The sequence below is a fragment of the Eleutherodactylus coqui genome, chromosome 13, assembly GCF_035609145.1.
Source record: "Eleutherodactylus coqui strain aEleCoq1 chromosome 13, aEleCoq1.hap1, whole genome shotgun sequence".
NCBI classification, from domain to species: domain Eukaryota; kingdom Metazoa; phylum Chordata; class Amphibia; order Anura; family Eleutherodactylidae; genus Eleutherodactylus; species Eleutherodactylus coqui.
Window position 1 is genome coordinate 128,708,411 of NC_089849.1, and position 8,791 is coordinate 128,717,201.

Here is an 8,791-nt window from a genome sequence, read left to right on the forward strand (position 1 = left end):
GCGCAGCGGAGCTCGTTGATCTTTAGCGTTACGTAATTAACGACGTCTCGCCGCGCAGCGGAGCTCGACCATCTTTAGCGGTACGTAATTAACGACGTCTCGCTGCGCAGCAGAGCTCGTCCATCTTTAGCGTTACGTAATTACTGACGTCTCGCCGCGCAGCGGAGCTCGTCGATCTTTAGCGTTACGTAATTAATGACGTCTCTCTGCGCAGCGGAGCTCGTCCATCTTTAGCGTTACGTAATTAACGACGTCTCGCTGCGCAGCAGAGCTCGTCCATCTTTAGCGTTACGTAATTAACGACGTCTCGCTGCGCAGCAGAGCTCGTCCATCTTTAGCGTTACGTAATTAACGACGTCTCGCTGCGCAGCGGAGCTCGTTGATCTTTAGCGTTACGTAATTACTGACGTCTCGCCGCGCAGCGGAGCTCGTCGATCTTTAGCGTTACGTAATTACTGACGTCTCGCCGCGCAGCGGAGCTCGTCGATCTTTAGCGTTACGTAATTAATGACGTCTCGCCGCGCAGCGGAGCTCGTCCATCTTTAGCGTTACGTAATTAACGACGTCTCGCTGCGCAGCGGAGCTCGTCCATCTTTAGCGTTACGTAATTAACGACGTCTCGCTGCGCAGCGGAGCTCGACCATCTTTAGCATTACGTAATTAATGACGTCTCGCTGCGCAGCGGAGCTCGTTGATCTTTAGCGTTACGTAATTAACGACGTCTCGCTGCGCAGCGGAGCTCGTCCATCTTTAGCGTTACGTAATTACTGACGTCTCGCCGCGCAGCGGAGCTCGTCGATCTTTAGCGTTACGTAATTAATGACGTCTCTCTGCGCAGCGGAGCTCGTCCATCTTTAGCGTTACGTAATTAACGACGTCTCGCTGCGCAGCAGAGCTCGTCCATCTTTAGCGTTACGTAATTAACGACGTCTCGCTGCGCAGCAGAGCTCGTCCATCTTTAGCGTTACGTAATTAACGACGTCTCGCTGCGCAGCGGAGCTCGTTGATCTTTAGCGTTACGTAATTACTGACGTCTCGCCGCGCAGCGGAGCTCGTCGATCTTTAGCGTTACGTAATTACTGACGTCTCGCCGCGCAGCGGAGCTCGTCGACCTTTAGCGTTACGTAATTAATGACGTCTCGCTGCGCAGCGGAGCTCGACGATCTTTAGCATTACGTAATTAATGACGTCTCGCTGCGCAGCGGAGCTCGTCCATCTTTAGCGTTACGTAATTAATGACGTCTCGCTGCGCAGCGGAGCTCAACAATCTTTAGCGTTACGTAATTAACGACGTCTCGCTGCGCAGCAGAGCTCGTCCATCTTTAGCGTTACGTAATTAACGACGTCTCGCTGCGCAGCGGAGCTCGTTGATCTTTAGCGTTACGTAATTACTGACGTCTCGCCGCGCAGCGGAGCTCGTCGATCTTTAGCGTTACGTAATTACTGACGTCTCGCCGCGCAGCGGAGCTCGTCGACCTTTAGCGTTACGTAATTAATGACGTCTCGCTGCGCAGCGGAGCTCGACGATCTTTAGCATTACGTAATTAATGACGTCTCGCTGCGCAGCGGAGCTCGTCCATCTTTAGCGTTACGTAATTAATGACGTCTCGCTGCGCAGCGGAGCTCAACAATCTTTAGCGTTACGTAATTAATGACGTGTCGCTGCGCAGCGGAGCTCGTCGATCTTTAGCGTTACGTAATTAATGCCGTCTCGCTGCGCAGCGGAGCTCGTCCATCTTTAGCGTTACGTAATTAACGACGTCTCGCTGCGCAGCAGAGCTCGTCCATCTTTAGCGTTACGTAATTACTGACGTCTCGCCGCGCAGCGGAGCTCGTCCATCTTTAGCGTTACGTAATTAACGACGTCTCGCTGCGCAGCGGAGCTCGTCCATCTTTAGCATTACGTAATTAACGACGTCTCGTTGCGCAGCGGAGCTCATCGATCTTTAGCGTTACGTAATTAACGACGTCTCGCTGCGCAGCGGAGCTCGTCCATCTTTAGCGTTACGTAATTAACGACGTCTCGCTGCGCAGCGGAGCTCGACCATCTTTAGCGTTACGTAATTAACGACGTCTCGCTGCGCAGCGGAGCTCGACCATCTTTAGCATTACGTAATTAATGACGTCTCGCTGCGCAGCGGAGCTCGTCCATCTTTAGCATTACGTAATTACTGACGTGTCGCTGCGCAGCGGAGCTCGTCCATCTTTAGCGTTATGTAATTAATGACGTCTCGCTGCGCAGCGGAGCTCGTCCATCTTTAGCGTTATGTAATTAATGACGTCTCGCTGCGCAGCGGAGCTCGTCCATCTTTAGCGTTACGTAATTAATGACATCTCGCCGCGCAGCGGAGCTCGTCCATCTTTAGCGTTACGTAATTAATGACGTCTCGCTGCGCAGCGGAGCTCGACCATCTTTAGCGTTACGTAATTACTGACGTCTCGCCGCGCAGCGGAGCTCGTCGATCTTTAGCGTTACGTAATTACTGACGTCTCGCTGCGCAGCGGAGCTCAACAATCTTTAGCGTTACGTAATTAATGACGTGTCGCTGCGCAGCGGAGCTCGTCGATCTTTAGCGTTACGTAATTAATGCCGTCTCGCTGCGCAGCGGAGCTCGTCCATCTTTAGCGTTACGTAATTAACGACGTCTCGCTGCGCAGCAGAGCTCGTCCATCTTTAGCGTTACGTAATTACTGACGTCTCGCCGCGCAGCGGAGCTCGTCCATCTTTAGCGTTACGTAATTAACGACGTCTCGCTGCGCAGCGGAGCTCGTCCATCTTTAGCATTACGTAATTAACGACGTCTCGTTGCGCAGCGGAGCTCGTCCATCTTTAGCATTACGTAATTACTGACGTGTCGCTGCGCAGCGGAGCTCGTCCATCTTTAGCGTTATGTAATTAATGACGTCTCGCTGTGCAGCGGAGCTCGTCCATCTTTAGCGTTACGTAATTAATGACGTCTCGCTGCGCAGCGGAGCTCGACGATCTTTAGGGTTACGTAATTAATGACGTCTCGCTGCGCAGCGGAGCTCATCGATCTTTAGCGTTACGTAATTAATGACGTCTCGCCGCGCAGCGGAGCTCGTCCATCTTTAGCGGTACGTAATTAATGACGTCTCGCTGCGCAGCGGAGCTCAACAATCTTTAGCGTTACGTAATTAATGACGTCTCTCTGCGCAGCGGAGCTCGTCCATCTTTAGCGTTACGTAATTAATGACGTCTCTCTGCGCAGCGGAGCTCGTCCATCTTTAGCGTTACGTAATTAATGACGTCTCGCCGCGCAGCGGAGCTCATCGATCTTTAGCGTTACGTAATTAATGACGTCTCGCTGCGCAGCGGAGCTCGTCCATCTTTAGCGTTACGTAATTAATGACGTCTCGCTGCGCAGTGGAGCTCGTCCATCTTTAGCGTTACGTAATTAATGACGTCTAACTGCGCAGCGGAGCTCGTCCATCTTTAGCGTTACGTAATTAATTACGTCTCGCTGCGCAGCGGAGCTCGTCGATCTTTAGCGTTACGTAATTAATGACGTCTCGCTGCGCAGCGGAGCTCGTCCATCTTTAGCGTTACGTAATGACGTCTCGCTGCGCAGCGGAGCTCGTCCATCTTTAGCGTTACGTAATTAATGACGTCTCGCTGCGCAGCGGAGCTCGTCCATCTTTAGCGTTACGTAATTAATTACGTCTCGCTGCGCAGCGGAGCTCGTCGATCTTTAGCGTTACGTAATTAATGACGTCTCGCTGCGCAGCGGAGCTCGTCCATCTTTAGCGTTACGTAATGACGTCTCGCTGCGCAGCGGAGCTCGTCCATCTTTAGCGTTACGTAATTAATGACGTCTAACTGCGCAGCGGAGCTCGACCATCTTTAGCGTTACGTAATTAATGACGTCTAACTGCGCAGCGGAGCTCATCGATCTTTAGCGTTACGTAATTAACGACGTCTCGCTGCGCAGCGGAGCTCGTCGATCTTTAGCGTTACATAATTAATTACGTCTCGCTGCGCAGCGGAGCTCATCGATCAGTGCACTGTGATCATATTCGCAGCAGCATGCTTTGTGTCCGCCGCTCGCTGCGCACAAGATGGCTGCATGGCTCCACACATGCGTCCGCTGTATTTGTACAGGCAGCAGATGGCGATAAACGCTCTTGTCTGGATAAGCCCCTTTCCTGGGGCACTAAGGCTGCGAGAAACCGTGTGGGACGCAGAAATCGCGCACAAATATGAAGCCCATTCTTCAATAACATAGCAGAGTAACACAGTAATATAGTAACACAGTAACATACTAACACAGTAACATACTAACACAGTAACAAAGTAACATAACAGAGTAACACAGTAATATAGTAACACAGTAATATAGTAACACAGTAAGTAACATAGCAGAGTAACACAGTAACATACTAACACAGTAACAAAGTAACATAGTAACATAGTAACATACTAACACAGTAACATAGTAACATAGCAGAGTAACACAGTAATATAGTAACACAGTAAGTAACATAGCAGAGTAACACAGTAACATACTAACACAGTAACAAAGTAACACAGTAACAAAGTAACATAACAGAGTAACACAGTAACACAGTGACATAGTTGCACAGTAACATACTAACACAGTAGCACAGTAACATAACAGAGTAACACAGTAATATAGTAACACAGTAATATAGTAACACAGTAACATAACAGAGTAACACAGTAACACAGTAACACAGTAACAAAGTAACATAACAGAGTAACACAGTAACACAGTAACAAAGTAACATAACAGAGTAACACAGTAACACAGTAACAAAGTAACATAACAGAGTAACACAGTAACACAGTAACACAGTAACAAAGTAACATAACAGAGTAACACAGTAACACAGTAACAAAGTAACATAACAGAGTAACACAGTAACACAGTAACAAAGTAACATAACAGAGTAACACAGTAACACAGTAACAAAGTAACATAACAGAGTAACACAGTAACACAGTAACAAAGTAACATAACAGAGTAACACAGTAACACAGTAACACAGTAACAAAGTAACATAACAGAGTAACACAGTAACACAGTAACAAAGTAACATAACAGAGTAACACAGTAACACAGTAACAAAGTAACATAACAGAGTAACACAGTAACACAGTAACAAAGTAACATAACAGAGTAACACAGTAACAAAGTAACACAGTAACAAAGTAACATAACAGAGTAACACAGTAACAAAGTAACACAGTAACAAAGTAACACAGTAACAAAGTAACATAACAGAGTAACACAGTAACACAGTAACAAAGTAACACAGTAACAAAGTAACATAACAGAGTAACAAAGTAACACAGTAACAAAGTAACACAGTAACAAAGTTACATAACAGAGTAACACAGTAACAAAGTAACACAGTAACAAAGTAACATAACAGAGTAACACAGTAACAAAGTAACATAACAGAGTAACACAGTAACACAGTAACAAAGTAACACAGTAACAAAGTAACATAACAAAGTAACACAGTAACAAAGTAACATAACAGAGTAACAAAGTAACACAGTAACAAAGTAACATAACACAGTAACACAGTAACAAAGTAACACAGTAACAAAGTAACATAACACAGTAACACAGTAACACAGTAACACAGTAACACAGTAACACAGTAACATAGTAACACAGTAACAAAGTAACATAACAGAGTAACACAGTAACACAATAACATAGCAGAGTAACACAGTAAGATGGCACAGTAACATAGCAGAGTAAGGGCGCCCACCCACTGGTGATTTTTTTTCCTTTGCGTTTTGCGTTTTTTCTGAAGAGCAATTAGTTTTGAATGTGTTCTTGTCCACTTGCATTTTTTTTTTCGGTCCGTTGCAATTTTTCACATAGGAACTGTCAGTTGCATATGTGTCCTTATTTTTCTCTTAATGCACCCATGAATGTCAATGGAAATTAATGGAAAAGGCGCGAAAATGCCGCGAAAAACGCCACGGAAAACGCTGTGTTTTTCACGCACGAAAATCGCAAACGCCAGTGGGTGGGCGCCCTAACACAGTAGCACACTAACATAGTAACGCAGTAACATAGCACAGTAACACAGTAATACAGTAACATGGCACAGCAACATAGCAGAGTAACACAGTAGCACAGTAACAAAGTAACATAGCACTGTAACACAGTAGCACAGTAACGAACTAACAGAGTAACAAAGTAACACAGTAACATTGCACACTAACATAGCAGAGTAGCACAGTAGCACAATAACATAGTAACCCAGTAACATAGCACAGTAACACAGTAACTTAGTAACACAGTCGCACACTAACATAGTAACATAGCACAGTAACACGGTAGCACAGTAAGAAAGTAACACAGTAACATAGCAGAGTAACACAGTAGCACAGTAAGAAAGTAACACAGTAACATGGCACAGTAACACAGTAACATAGCACAGTAACACGGTAGCACAGTAAGAAAGTAACACAGTAACATGGCACAGTAACATAGCAGAGTAACACAGTAGCACAGTAACGCAGTAACATAGTAACATGGCAAGTAACATAGCAGAGTAACACAGTAGCACAGTAAAAAAGTAACACAGTAACATGGCACAGTAACAAAGTAACACAGTAAGATGGCACAGTAACATAGTAGAGTAACACAGTAACATTATAACGCAGTAACACAGTGACCTAGCACAGTAACATAGTAACACAGTAACATAGCACAGTAGCATAGTAACACAGTCACGCAGTAGCACAGTAACATAGTAGCAAAGTAACACAGTAGCACAGTAACATAGTAGTGCAGTCACAGTAACATAGTAGTGCAGTAGCACAGGAGTACAGTAACACTGTAGCACAGTAACATAGTAGCACAGTAATGCAGTAACACTGTAGCACAGTAACATAGTAGCACAGTAATGCAGTAACACAGTAGCACAGTATCGCAGTAACACAGTAGCACAGTAACATAGTAGCAGAGTAACACAATAGCATAGTAGCAGAGTAACACAGTAGCACAGTAGCAGAGTAACATAGTAGCACAGTAACATAGTAGCGCAGTGACACAGTAGCAGAGTAGCACAGTAACACAGGACCATAGTAAAACAGTAACACTAGCACAGTAACACAGCATAGTAGCACAGTAACGCAGTAGCAGATGTGAGACGGTGACCGGCAAGGTGCTGGAGGGCAGGTATATTTCGCCTAGGATGCTCTCCAGTGCTGCTTTGGGGAGCGCCTGGGCAGATACGTGCCACCGAGCAGCCTGGGCTCGGTGGAGGAAGCCGGCAGTATGGTGTCAGTAACATTAAGTTACTGACACGTTGTAGCAAGTAAGTGGCTCCAAGCCGCATAATCTGGGCCGGCTTTTCCTGGAGTGATCAAAGCGAAGGGTGGGATGGTCACTCCCACGTACCAGGTGAGGCTGGTAACAGGCCTTATAAAGCCTGGGCCTACAGGGCCTAGAGGGAGAGCTGAGACCTTTGCAGGTCTGAGAGTCCTGGCTGGCTGTGTGCAGGAGCTATATTGTTACCAGTGTGTAGACAGGGACGCTACATGTATAGTAAGTGCTCAGACGAGCAGGATTTACGTTATGTTTGCCTGATGTTAAGGCCTGTATTTTGCTTTGTTTGCTTGGAAATAAACCCAGGCAAAGCCTGGACTAAAGACTTTATCGCAAGTGCCACTGTCTCTGACTGCTTATGCCCCGGTTGCTACCGATCCTAAACGCTAATCCCTCACATATGGTGTTTGGATGCGGGCAGCGGTCTTAAAGAGACATACACCAATTAATGGACATTTTGCTGCAGCAGCTGGTGAACCGTTGCTAAGGGCAACCGCCCAAGAGAGATTGGCTGGAGAGTGCTGTAACCCCCCATGTCCTGGGTGAAAGCTGCAACGGCACAGCCATCAGATGCTGCCAAGATGGAGGAACTGATAAAGCAGCTGGTACAAATGAACGTGCAGCAACAGCAAGCGTTGGCCCAGCAGTAACAAGTGGCGGCGACCCAGCAAAAGATCCATGAGGAGGCCATGAGATCTCAGGCCGAGACTAATGCTCTCCTGGCGCAAGGTGTGCAGAGGTCGTCTGGTTCGCTCCCACCACCCGTACCGCGGTACAGACGGCCTTACAAAAGATGACAGCCACCGATGACATCGAGGCCTATCTCGCGGTCTTTGAGAGAGTGGCCGAGAGGGAGAAGTTACCGGCGCCTCAGTGGGCTGAGGTAGTAGCGTCTTTCCTGACGGGAGAACCCCAAAAGGCCTACTTTGACCTCGGTGAGCAGGATGCCAAGGACTATAATAAGCTCAAAGGTGAGATCCTGGCACGCTTGGGCGTGGACACCCGACGCGTACACGCCTGGACTTTCACGGACGACCTACCAGCTCGCTCCCAGATGTACGACCTGTTCCACCTGGTGAGAAAGTGGCTGCAGCCGGAGGAGTCGTCCCCGGCAGAGATCGTACAGAAAGTGGTTCTGGATAAGTTTATACGCTCGTTGCCCCCCGCAATCCAGCGCTGGGTGGGACAAGGAGGTCCCCAGGACGTGGACCAACTCGTGAGCCTCGTCGAGAGGTATAAAGCCACGAAGGACTTACTGCAAGCCGTGCCTCCTCGACGTTCCAACCCTGGGAACAGCAAGTCGGCTGGAGCCCCTGGTAAGACTGTCCCATATGTAAGGGGTGTCAAAAGTGTCCCAAGGGGAGGCGGCTCAGAGGGGGATCGTTTGGGGCAGAGGAGGAGCCCCAAATGGACATTCGGGTCCCGGGTAGAACCCCAAGGAGACCGGGCCTCCA